Below are 14,277 nucleotides of genomic sequence, written 5' to 3'. Positions count from 1 at the left end.
CAGTAGAGAGATAATAAGCACAGTGATGTCACATTACAGAGATAATACACATAGTGAGGTCACAGCACATAGATAATGCACATTGTGAGGTCAGAGTACAGAGATAATGCACATAGTGAGGTCACAGTACAGAGATAATGCACATAGTGAGGTCACAGTACATAGATAATGCACATAGTGAAGTCACAGTACAGAGATAATGCACATAGTGAGGTCACAGTACATAGAAAATGCACATAGTGTGGTCACAGTACAGAAATAATGCACATAGTGATGTCAGAGTACATAGATAATGCACATAGTGATGTCACAGTAGATAGATAATACACATAGTGAGGTCACAGTACATAGATAATGCACATAGTGTGGTCACAGTACAGAAATAATGCACATAGTGATGTCACAGTACATAGATAATGCACATAGTGATGTCACAGTAGATAGATAATACACATAGTGAGGTCACAGTACATAGATAATGCACATAGTGTGGTCACAGTACAGAAATAATGCACATAGTGATGTCACAGTACATAGATAATGCACATAGTGATGTCACAGTAGATAGATAATACACATAGTGAGGTCACAGTACATAGATAATGCACATAGTGTGGTCACAGTACAGAAATAATGCACATAGTCATGTCAGAGTACATAGATAATGCACATAGTGATGTCACAGTAGATAGATAATACACATAGTGAGGTCACAGTACATAGATAATGCACATAGTGTGGTCACAGTACAGAAATAATGCACATAGTGATGTCACAGTACATAGATAATGCACATAGTGAGGTCACATTACAGAGATAATAAATACAGTGATGTTACATTACAGAGATAATACATATAGTGATGTCATAGTACAGAGATAATGCACATAGTGAGGTCACAGGACATAGATAATGCACATAGTGAGGTCACAGTACATAGATAATGCACATAGTGAGGTCACAGTGCAGAGATAATGCACATAGTGAGGTCACAGTTGAGAGAAAATAAACACAGTGAAGTCACATTACAGAGATAATACACATAGTGATGTCACAGTATAGAGATAATGCAAATAGTAAGGTCACAGTACAGGGATAATACACATAGTGATGTCACAGTACAGAGATAATACACATAGTGATGTCACAGTACAGGGATAATAAACACAGTGATGTCATATTACAGAGATAATACACATAGTGGTGTCACAGCACAGAGATAATGCACATAGTGAGGTCACAGTACATAGATTATGCACATAGTGAAGTCACACTACATAGAAAATGCACATAGTGAAGTCACAGTACAGAGATAATGCACATAGTGAGGTCACAGTACATAGAAAATGCACATAGTGTGGTCACAGTACAGAGATAATGCACATAGTCATGTCAGAGTACATAGATAATGCACATAGTGATGTCACAGTAGATAGATAATACACATAGTGAGGTCACAGTACATAGATAATGCACATAGTGTGGTCACAGTACAGAAATAATGCACATAGTGATGTCACAGTACATAGATAATGCACATAGTGAGGTCACAGTACAGGGATAATGCACATAGTGATGTCACAGTACAGAGATAATACACATAGTGAGGTCACATTACATAGATAATGCACATAGTGAGGTCACAGTACAGAGATAATGCACATAGTGAGGTCACAGTAGAGAAATAATAAACACAGTGGTGTCACATTACAGAGATAATCCTCATAGTGAGGTATCAGTACAGAGATAATAAACACAGTGATGTCACATTACAGAGATAATACACATAGTGAGGTCACAGTACATAGATAATGCACATAGTGAGGTCAGAGTACAGAGATAATGCACATAGTGAGGTCACAGTACATAGATAATGCACATAGTGAGGTCACAGTACCGAGATAATGCACATAGTGAGGTCACAGTAGAGATAATAAGCACAGTAATGTTACATTACAGAGATAATACACATAGTGATGTCACAGTACAGAGATAATAAACACAGTGATGTCACATTACAGAGATAATTCACATAGTGATGTCACAGTACAGGGATAATAAACACAGTGATGTCATATTACAGAGATAATACACATATTGATGTCACAGCACAGGGATAATGCACATAGTGAGGTCACAGTACATAGATAATGCACATAGTGAGGTCACAGTACATAGATAATGCACATAGTGAAATCACAGTACAGAGATAATTCAAACAGTGATGTCACAGTACATAGATAATGCACATAGTGAGGTCACAGTACATAGATAATTCACATAGTGAGGTCACAGTATATGGATAATGTACATAGTGAGGACACAGTAGAGAGATAATAAACACAGTGATGTCACATTACAGAGATAATCTACATAGTGAGGTCACAGTACAGAGATAATAAGCACAGTGATGTCACATTACAGAGATAATCTACATAGTGAGGTCACAGTACAGAGATAATAAGCACAGTGATGTCACATTACAGAGATAATCTACACAGTGATGTCACATTACAGAGATAATAAACATAGTGAGGTCACAGTACATAGATAATGCACATAGTGAGGTCACAGTGCAGAGATAATGCACATAGTGAGGTCACAGTATATGGATAATGTACATAGTGAGGACACAGTAGAGAGATAATAAACACAGTGATGTCCCATTACAGAGATAATGCACATAGTGAGGTCACAGTAGAGAGATAATAAACACAGTGATGTCACAGTACAGAGATAATGCACATAGTGATGTCACAGTACAGAGATAATGCACATAGTGATGTCACAGTATATAGATAATGCACATAGTGAGGTAACAGTACAGAGATAATGGACATAGTGAGGTCACAGTACATAGATAATGCACATGGTGTGGTCACAGTACAGAGATAATGCGAATAATGATGTCACAGTACATAGATAATGCACATAGTGATGTCACATTACATAGATAATACACATAGTGAGGTCACAGTACATAGATAATGCACATAGTGTGGTCACAGTACAGAGATAATGCACATAGTGATGTCACAGTACATAGATAATGCACATAGTGAGGTCACAGTACAGAGATAATGCACATAGTAAGGTCACAGTACATAGATAATGCACATAGTGAGGTCACAGTACAGAGATAATAAACACAGTGTTGTCACATTACAGAGATAATACACATAGTGAGGTCACAGTACAGAGATAATGCACATAGTGAGGTCAGAGTACAGAGATAATGCACATAGTGAGGTCACAGTACAGAGATAATGCACATAGTGAGGTCACAGTACATAGATAATGCACATAGTTAGGTCACAGTAGAGAGATAATAAACACAGTGATGTCCCATTACAGAGATAATGCACATAGTGAGGTCACAGTACATAGATAATGCACATAGTGAGGTCACAGTACATAGATAATGCACATAGTGAGGTCACAGTACAGAGATAATGCACATATTGATGTCACAGTACATAGATAATGCACATAGTGATGTCACAGTACAGAGATAATGCACATAGTGAGGTCACAGTACAGAGATAATGCACATAGTGAGGTCACAATACATAGATAATGCACATAGTGAGGTCACAGTACATAGATAATGCACATAGTGATGTCACAGTACAGAGATAATGCACATAGTGAGGTCACAGTAGAGAAATAATAAACACAGTGATGTCACATTACAGAGATAATACACATAGTGATGTCACAGTGCATAGATAATACACATAGTGATGTCACAGTGCATAGATAATGCACATAGTGATGTCACAGTACATAGATAATGCACATAGTGATGTCACAGTACATAGATAATGCACATAGTGATGTCACAGTACAGAGATAATGCACATAGTGATGTCACAGTACAGAGATAATGCACATAGTGATGTCACATTACAGAGATAATAAATACAGTGATGTCACAGTACAGAGATAATACATATAGTGATGTCACAGTACAGAGATAATGCACATAGTGAGGTCACAGGACATAGATAATGCACATATTGAGGTCACAGTACATAGATAATGCACATAGTGAGGTCACAGTGCAGAGATAATGCACATAGTGAGGTCACAGTACAGAGATAATGCACATAGTGAGGTCACAGTGCAGAGATAATGCACATAGTGAGGTCACAGTTGAGAGAAAATAAACACAGTGAAGTCACATTACAGAGATAATAAGCACAGTGATGTCACAGTACAGAGATAATAAACACAGTGATGTCACATTACAGAGATAATACACATAGTGATGTCACAGTATAGAGATAATGCAAATAGTGAGGTCACAGTACAGGGATAATACACATAGTGATGTCACAGTACAGAGATAATACACATAGTGATGTCACAGTACAGGGATAATAAACACAGTGATGTCATATTACAGAGATAATACACATAGTGGTGTCACAGCACATAGATTATGCACATAGTGAGGTCACACTACATAGAAAATGCACATAGTGAAGTCACAGTAAAGAGATAATACACATAGTGAGGTCACAGTAGAGAGATAATAAACACAGTGATGTCACATTACAGAGATAATACACATAGTGATGTCACAGTACATAGATAATACACATAGTGATGTCACAGTACATAGATAATGCACATAGTGAGGTCACAGTACATTGATAATGCACAGTGTGGTCACAGTACAGAGATAATGCACATAGTGATGTCACAGTACATAGATAATGCACATATTGAGGTCACAGTACATAGATAATGCACATATTGAGGTCACAGTACATAGATAATGCACATATTGAGGTCACATTACAGAGATAATACACATAGTGAGGTCACAGTACAGAGATAATAAACACAGTGATGTCACATTACAGAGATAATGCACATAGTGAGGTCACAGTACATAGATAATGCACATAGTGAGATCACAGTAGAGAGTTAATAAACACAGTGATGTCACAGTACATAGATAATGCACATAGTGAGGTCACAGTACATAGATAATGCACATAGTGAAGTCACAGTACAGAGATAATGCACATAGTGAGGTCACAGTACATAGATAATGCACATAGTGAGGTCACAGTACATAGATAATGCACATAGTCATGTCAGAGTACATAGATAATGCACATAGTGATGTCACAGTAGATAGATAATACACATAGTGAGGTCACAGTACATAGATAATGCACATAGTGTGGTCACAGTACAGAAATAATGCACATAGTGATGTCACAGTACATAGATAATGCACATAGTGAGGTCACAGTACAGGGATAATGCACATAGTGATGTCACAGTACAGAGATAATACACATAGTGAGGTCACATTACATAGATAATGCACATAGTGAGGTCACAGTAGAGAAATAATAAACACAGTGGTGTCACATTACAGAGATAATCCACATAGTGAGGTTTCAGTACAGAGATAATAAACACAGTGATGTCACATTACAGAGATAATAGACATAGTGATGTCACAGTACAGAGATAATAAACACAGTGATGTCACGTTACAGAGAAAATACACATAGTGATGTCACATTACAGAAATAATACATATAGTGATGTCACAGTACATAGATAATACACATAGTGAGGTCAGAGTACAGAGATAATGCACATAGTGAGGTCACAGTACATAGATAATGCACATAGTGAGATCACAGTAGAGAGATAATAAACACAGTGATGTTCCATTACAGAGATAATGCACATAGTGAGGTCACAGTACAGAGATAATAAACACAGTGATGTCACATTACAGAGATCATACACATAGTGAGGTCACAGTACATAGATAATGCACATAGTGAGGTCAGAGTATAGAGATAATGCACATAGTGAGGTCACAGTACATAGATAATGCACATAGTGAGGTCACAGTACAGAGATAATGCACATAGTGAGGTCATAGTAGTGAGAAAATAAACACAGTGAAGTCACATTACAGAGATAATACACATATTGATGTCACAGTAGAGATAATAAGCACAGTAATGTCACATTACAGAGATAATACACATAGTGATGTCACAGTACAGAGATAATAAACACAGTGATGTCACATTACAGAGATAATACACATAGTGATGTCACAGTACAGGGATAATAAACACAGTGATGTCATATTACAGAGATAATACACATAGTGACGTCACAGCACAGGGATAATGCACATAGTGAGGTCACAGTACATAGATAATGCACATAGTGAGGTCACAGAATATAGATAATGCACATAGTGAAATCGCAGTACAGAGATAATGCAAACAGTGATGTCACAGTACATAGATAATGCACATAGTGAGGTCACAGTAGAGAGATAATAAACACAGTGATGTCACATTACAGAGATAATCTACATAGTGAGGTCACAGTACAGAGATAATAAGCACAGTGATGTCACATTACAGAGATAATAAACATAGTGAGGTCACAGTACAGAGATAATGCACATAGTGAGATCACAGTAGAGAGATAATAAACACAGTGATGTTCCATTACAGAGATAATGCACATAGTGAGGTCACAGTAGAGAGATAATAAACACAGTGATGTCACAGTACAGAGATAATGCACATAGTGATGTCACAGTACAGAGATAATGCACATAGTGATGTCACAGTATATAGATAATGCACATAGTGAGGTAACAGTACAAAGATAATGGACATAGTGAGGTCACAGTACATAGATAATGCACATAGTGTGGTCACAGTACAGAGATAATACACATAGTGATGTCACAGTACATAGATAATGCACATAGTGATGTCACATTACATAGATAATATACATAGTGAGGTCACAGTACATAGATAATGCACATAGTGTGGTCACAGTACAGAGATAATGCACATAGTGATGTCACAGTACATAGATAATGCACATAGTAAGGTCACAGTACATAGATAATGCACACAGTGAGGTCACAGTAGAGAGATAATAAATACAGTGGTGTCACATTACAGAGATAATCCACATAGTGAGGTCACAGTACAGAGATAATAAACACAGTGATGTCACATTACAGAGATAATACACATAGTGAGGTCACAGTACATAGATAATGCACATAGTGAGGTCAGAGTACAGAGATAATGCACATAGTGAGGTCACAGTACAGAGATAATACACATAGTGAGGTCACAATACATAGATAATGCACATAGTGAGGTCACAGTACAGAGATAATGCACATATTGATGTCACAGTACATAGATAATGCACATAGTGAGGTCACAGTACAGAGATAATGCACCTAGTGAGGTCACAATACATAGATAATGCACATAGTGATGTCACAGTACATAGATAATGCACATAGTGATGTCACAGTACATAGATAATGCACATAGTGATGTCAAAGTACAGAGATAATGCACATAGTGATGTCGCATTACAGAGATAATAAATATAGTTATGTTACGTTACAGAGATAATACACATAGTGAGGTCACATTACATAGATAATGCACATAGTGAGGTCACAGTACATAGATAATGCACATAGTGAGGTCACAGTGCAGAGATAATGCACATAGTGATGTCACAGTTGAGAGAAAATAAACACAGTGAAGTCACATTACAGAGATAATACACATATTGATGTCACAGTAGAGATAATAAGCACAGTGATGTCACAGTACAGAGATAATAAACACAGTGATGTCACATTACAGAGATAATACACATAGTGATGTCACAGTATAGAGATAATGCAAATAGTGAGGTCACAGTACAGGGATAATACACATAGTGATTTCACAGTACAGAGATAATACACATAGTGATGTCACAGTACAGGGATAATAAACACAGTGATGTCATATTACAGAGATAATACACATAGTGGTGTCACAGCACCGAGATAATGCACATAGTGAGGTCACAGTACATAGATTATGCACATAGTGAGGTCACACTACATAGAAAATGCACATAGTGAAGTCACAGTACAGAGATAATGCACATAGTGAGGTCACAGTAGAGAGATAATAAACACAGTGATGTCACATTACAGAGATAATACACATAGTGATGTCACAGTACATAGATAATGCACATAGTGATGTCACAGTACATAGATAATGCACATAGTGAGGTCACAGTACATTGATAATGCACAGTGTGGTCACAGTACAGAGATAATGCACATAGTGATGTCACAGAACAGAGATAATGCACATAGTGAGGTCACAGTAGAGAGATAATAAACACAGTGATGTCACATTACAGAGATAATCCACATAGTGAGGTCACAGTACAGAGATAATAAGCACAGTGATGTCACATTACAGAGATAATACACATAGTGAGGTCACAGTACATAGATAATGCACATAGTGAGGTCACAGTACATAGATAATGCACATAGTGAGGTCACAGTAGAGAGTTAATAAACACAGTGATGTCCCATTACAGAGATAATGCACATAGTGAGGTCACAGTAGAGAGATAATAAACACAGTGATGTCACAGTACAGAGATAATGCACATAGTGATGTCACAGTACATAGATAATGTACATAGTGAAGTCAAAGTACAGAGATAATGCACATAGTGAGGTCACAGTACATAGATAATGCACATTGTGTGGTCAGAGTACATAGATAATGCACATAGTGATGTCACAGTAGATAGATAATACACATAGTGAGGTCACAGTACATAGATAATGCACATAGTGTGGTCACAGTACAGAAATAATGCACATAGTGATGTCACAGTACATAGATAATGCACATAGTGAGGTCACAGTACAGGGATAATGCACATAGTGATGTCACAGTACAGAGATAATCCACATAGTGATGTCACATTACAGAGATAATACACATAGTGAGGTCACAGTAGAGAGATAATGCACATAGTGATGTCACAGTACATAGATAATGCACATAGTGAGGTCACAGTAGAGAGATAATGCACATAGTGAGGTCACAGTACATAGATAATGCACATAGTGATGTCACAGTACATAGATAATGCACATAGTGAGGTCACAGTACCTAAATAATGCACATAGTGAGGTCACAGTAGAGAGATAATACACATAGTGAGGTCACAGTACATAGATAATGCACATAGTGATGTCACAGTACATAGATAATGTACATAGTGAGGTCACAGTACAGAGATAATGCACATAGTGAGGTCACAGTACCTAAATAATGCAGATAGTGAGGTCACAGTACATAGATAATGCACATAGTGAGGTCACAGTACAGAGATAATACACATAGTGATGTCACAGTACAGAGATAATACACATAGTTAGGTCACAGTACATAAATAATGCACATAGTGAGTTCACAGTACATAGATAATGCACATAGTGAGGTCACAGTACAGAGATAATGCACATAGTGAGGTCACAGTACATAGATAATGCACATAGTGAGGTCACAGTACAGAGATAATGCACATAGTGAGTGGGTGGGAGCCGGTGGCGCACGTGTCGGCTTTCTTATTTATTGTTATGGGAGTTCCAAAAACAGAGGAGCAAATACAAGGAGGGAGAAGAAATGTATCAGAATGGTCACATGAGAATAAGGAGAAATATAACCGCAGCGCCGGCGTCATGGATCGTCCATCACTTATGTGACCTCCTATCAGTCTCCATCCAAGGGATGTATCTCAGTGGTAGAGCGCATGCATCCATGTCTTGTGATAAATTAGTAAAATCTCTCCAATTATATTCCAGGAACTTTGTTATTTGATTTTGCACTTAGTTCTCCCTTTGTCAGACCTCCATATACTGTCAGACCCCCATACTGTATACTGTTACACTCTGGAGCATTGTTTGCACACATCCCACTTACTTTCTTTTGTCTTTATATTGTTTCTCTCTTTATTCTTTGCATCACACGACCATCCATTATGTAAATGTCATTGATATTCTGTGTGTGTATACCTATCCATCTTATACAGTTATATGAAAAAGTTTGGGCACCCCTATTAATCTTAAGCTTAATGTTTTATAAAAATTGGTGTTTTTGCAACAGCTATTTCAGTTTGATATATGTAATAACTGTTGGACACAGTAATGTTTCTGCCTTGAAATGAGGTTTATTGTACTAACAGAAAATGTGCAATCTGCATTCAAACAAAATTTGACAGGTGCATAAGTATGGGCACCCTTATCATTTTCTTGTTTTAAATACTCCTACCTACTTTTTACTGACGTACTAAAACACTTTTTTTGGTTTTGTAACCTAATTGAGCTTTGAACTTCATAGCCAGGTGTATGCAATCATGAGAAAAGCTACTTAAAGTGGCCACTTACAAGTTGTTCTCCTGTTTGAATCTCCTCTGAAGAGTGGCATCATGGGCTCCTCAAAACAACTGTCAAATGATCTGAAAACAAAGATTATTCAACATAGTTGTTCAGGGGAAGGATACAAAAAGCTGTCTCAGAGATTTAACCTGTCAGTTTCCACTGTGAGGAACATAGTAAGGAAATGGAACAACACAGGGACAGTTATTGTTAAGGCCAGAAGTGGCAGGCCAAGAAAAACATCAGAAAGGCAGAGAAGAAGAATGGTGAGATCAGTCAAGGACAATCCTCAGACCACCTCCAGAGAGCTGCAGCATCAACTTGCTGCAGATGGTGTCACTGTGCATCGGTCAACTATGCAACGCACTTTGCACAAGGAGAAGCTGTATGGGAGAGTGATGCGAAAGAAGCCGTTTCTGCAAGCACGCCACAAACAGAGTCGGCTGAGGTATGCAAAAGCACAATTGGAGAAGCCAATTTTTTTTTGGAAGAAGGTCCTGTGGACTGATGAAACCAAGATTGAGTTGTTTGGTCATACAAAAAGGCATTATGCATGGCGGCAAAAAAACACAGCATTCCGAGAAAAACACTTGCTACCCACAGTAAAATTTGGTGGAGGTTCCATCATGCTTTGGGGCTGTGTGGCCAATGCCGGCGCCAGGAATCTTGTTAAAGTTGAGGGACGCATGGATTCCACTCAGTATCAGCAGATTCTTGACAATAATGTTCAAGAATCAGTGATAAAGTTGAAGTTACGCAGGGGATGGATCTTTCAGCAAGACAATGATCCAAAACACCGCTCCAAATCTACTCAGGCATTCATGCAGAGGAACAATTACAATGTTCTGGAATGGCCATCCCAGTCCCCAGACCTGAATATCATTGAACATCTGTGGGATCATTTGAAGAGGGCTGTCCATGCTCAGCGACCATCAAACTTAACTGAACTGGAATTGTTTCGTAAAGAGGAATGGTCAAAAATACCTTCATCCAGGATCCAGGAACTCATTAAAAGCTACAGGAAGCGACTAGAGGCTGTTATTTTTGCAAAAGGAGGATCTACTAAATATTAATGTCACTTTTCTGGTGAGGTGCCCATACTTATGCACCTGTCAAAGTTTGTTTGAATGCAGATTGCACATTTTCTGTTAGTACAATAAACCTCATTTCAAGGCAGAAACATTACTGTGTCCAACAGTTATTACATATATCAAAATGAAATAGCTGTTGCAAAAACACCAATTTTTAAAAAACATTAAGCTTAAGATTAATAGGGGTGCCCAAACTTTTTATATAACTGTATTTACACTGCTCAAAATAATAAAGGGAGCACTCAAATAACACATCCTAGATCTGAATGAATGAAATCTTCTCATTGAATACTTTGTTCTGTACAAAGTTGAATGTGCTGACAACAAAATCACACAAAAATCATCAATTGAAATCACATTTATTAACCAATGGAGGCCTGGATTTGGAGTCACCCCCAAAATTAAAGTGGAATAACACACTACAGGCTGATCCAACTCTGATGTAATGTCCTTAAAACAAGTCAAAATGAGGCTCAGTATTGTGTGTGACCTCCACGTGCCTGTATGACCTCCCTACAACGCCTGGGCATGCTCCTGATGAGGCTGAGTATTGTGTGTGACCTCCACGTGCCTGTATGACCTCCCTACAACACCTGGGCATGCTCCTGATGAGGCTGAGTATTGTGTGTGGCCTCCACGTGCCTGTATGACCTCCCTACAACGCCTGGGCATGCTCCTGATGAGGCTGAGTATTGTGTGTGGCCTCCATGTGCCTGTATGACCTCCCTACAACGCCTGGGCATGCTCCTGATGAGGCTGAGTATTGTGTGTGGCCTCCACGTGCCTGTATGACCTCCCTACAACGCCTGGGCATGCTCCTGATGAGGCTGAGTATTGTGTGTGGCCTCCATGTGCCTGTATGACCTCCCTACAACGCCTGGGCATGCTCCTGATGAGGTTGCGGATGGTCTCCTGTGGGATCTCCTCCCAGACCTGGACTAAAGCATCCGCCAACTCCTGGACAGTCTGTGGTGCAACGTGACGTTGGTGGATGGAGCGAGACATGATGTCCCAGATGTGCTCAATCGGATTCAGGTCTGGGGAACGGGCGGCCAGTCCATAGCTTCAATGACTTCATCTTGCAGGAACTGCTGACACACTCCAGCCACATGAGGTCTGGCATTGTCCTGCATTAGGAGGAACCCAGGGCCAACCTCACCAGCATATGGTCTCACAAGAGGTCTGAGGATCTCATCTCGGTACCTAATGGCAGTCAGACTACCTCGGCGAGCACATGGAGGGCTGTGCTGCGGGCTGGTATGTTTATGCACAATCACCAGGGACCTTCCCAGCCTGATAATATCAGCTCTCAGTTGTCTGCTTTAATTAACTTTGCTGGTTACATGGGGGGATACACCACGTCATTTTTTTTTGTTTGTTTTTTTATTTAATCATTAAAAGCTGCCTGATAAGCTCCACAGGGTGCAAAGTTATTATATGTTGGGTGGTTGTGCAATTATTTGTCTATATGTCTGTTCCTATGTCTAAATGTCTCTCTGTACGTCTGTTGGTCAATATATCTGTCTATCTATCTACTCAATCTATCTCCATTATCTATCTCCATGTCATTTATTGCTGTCTAAAAACGCTAGAAAAATGCAGGAAAAAAAGCACGTTTTTGCCGCTGCGTTTTTCCTGCCAAGAGATGTGGAAATGCTGCAGAAATTTCTGCTTTCAAATAAGTGTGAACATACCCTTAGGGTTTTGCATATGAGCATAACACACATGCAGGGGATGTAGCTCAGTGGTAGAGCGCATGCTTTGCATGTATGAGGCCGCGGGTTTAATCCCCAACATCTCCATTGTCATGTATTCCACAGAGATCACTCTATATCTCACCATGCTGTCACTGTGTCAGGATTTCATCAGGGATTCCAACATATGGAATATATGTTAATGCCCTCTGTACAGTCACTGCCAGCTTCACAATAGCCCAATTATTAATATTACTCGCTGCCACCACCGGCCGAGTTTGAAATATAGTACAAGGCCTTGCCTGGCCAAACGCCTGCATTCTGGTAGTGTATGGCTTCTGGGAAGGGAACGATTACAGGACAAAAGAAACAGAACGATTAGATTTTATATTTAATCCAAATGGGAGGCAGTGTTTAGGAAAACTATACAAAAATGTTTACAAAAGGAGACAATACAATACATTAATAGTTACACCAAATAATAAGGATTAAACAAGAGACTTACTATAAGATCGCTGAGACGATTCAATATAGGTGGATTTGATTTGAACGTTATCGAATATGACCCATTGCTTATAGTATCTATACCCCCCAGCCAACTATTTTATGCTGAAGGGAGAGACCCCCCTGGGATGACGTCACAGGGACTGGGCTCTAGCCTGCACATTTTATTAAAAACTTCTGGGATAACTCATCGCTCGTTGATCCCAGAATCCCAAAAGTGATACCATATTTCTATTATGATTTTACCTTCATTTAAGGACCACACACTGCATAGTTGCGACCTGCTATCCTAGTGCTTTAGTGCTACAGCTCCATGGAGGGGTTTGATAAAATATGCATAGCGTTATGTGATATTTCAGTTTTTCTTTTTTAATAATTTTGCAAAAATTTCTACATTTCAGTTTTTTTTCAGTCAAGATGGGGTGCAGAGTGTACTTTAATGAGGAAAAAATGAACTTTTTAGAGTTTACCAAATGGCTGCAATGAAACAAAGAGTGAAACATTTAAAGGGGTCTGAATACTTTCCGTATCCAATGTATTGCTCCATACAGTATGGGCCCCATATAATGCTCCATACAGTATGGCCCCATATAATGCTCAATATAGTATGGGCCCCATATAATGCTCCATACAGTATGGCCCCATATAATGCTCAATATAGTATGGCCCCATATAATGCTCCATACAGTATGGCCCCATGTAA

General features: G+C 38.8%; 1 non-coding gene across 1 annotated transcript; it reads left to right on the top strand.

Moving 5' to 3' along the window:
• Window positions 1-13,106: 13,106 nt before the first annotated feature.
• On the top strand, window positions 13,107-13,178 carry TRNAA-UGC (transfer RNA alanine (anticodon UGC)). The gene has a single exon. It is a non-coding gene; the product is annotated as a tRNA-Ala (tRNA).
• Window positions 13,179-14,277: the final 1,099 nt, after the last annotated feature.

Source organism: Phyllobates terribilis, unplaced genomic scaffold, assembly GCF_046119375.1.
Source record: "Phyllobates terribilis strain yellow unplaced genomic scaffold, ASM4611937v1 Scaffold_81__1_contigs__length_6697587, whole genome shotgun sequence".
Classification (NCBI taxonomy): domain Eukaryota; kingdom Metazoa; phylum Chordata; class Amphibia; order Anura; family Dendrobatidae; genus Phyllobates; species Phyllobates terribilis.
Note: the sequence above shows the minus strand (reverse complement) of the source record. Positions and strands in the feature narration are given on the sequence as shown.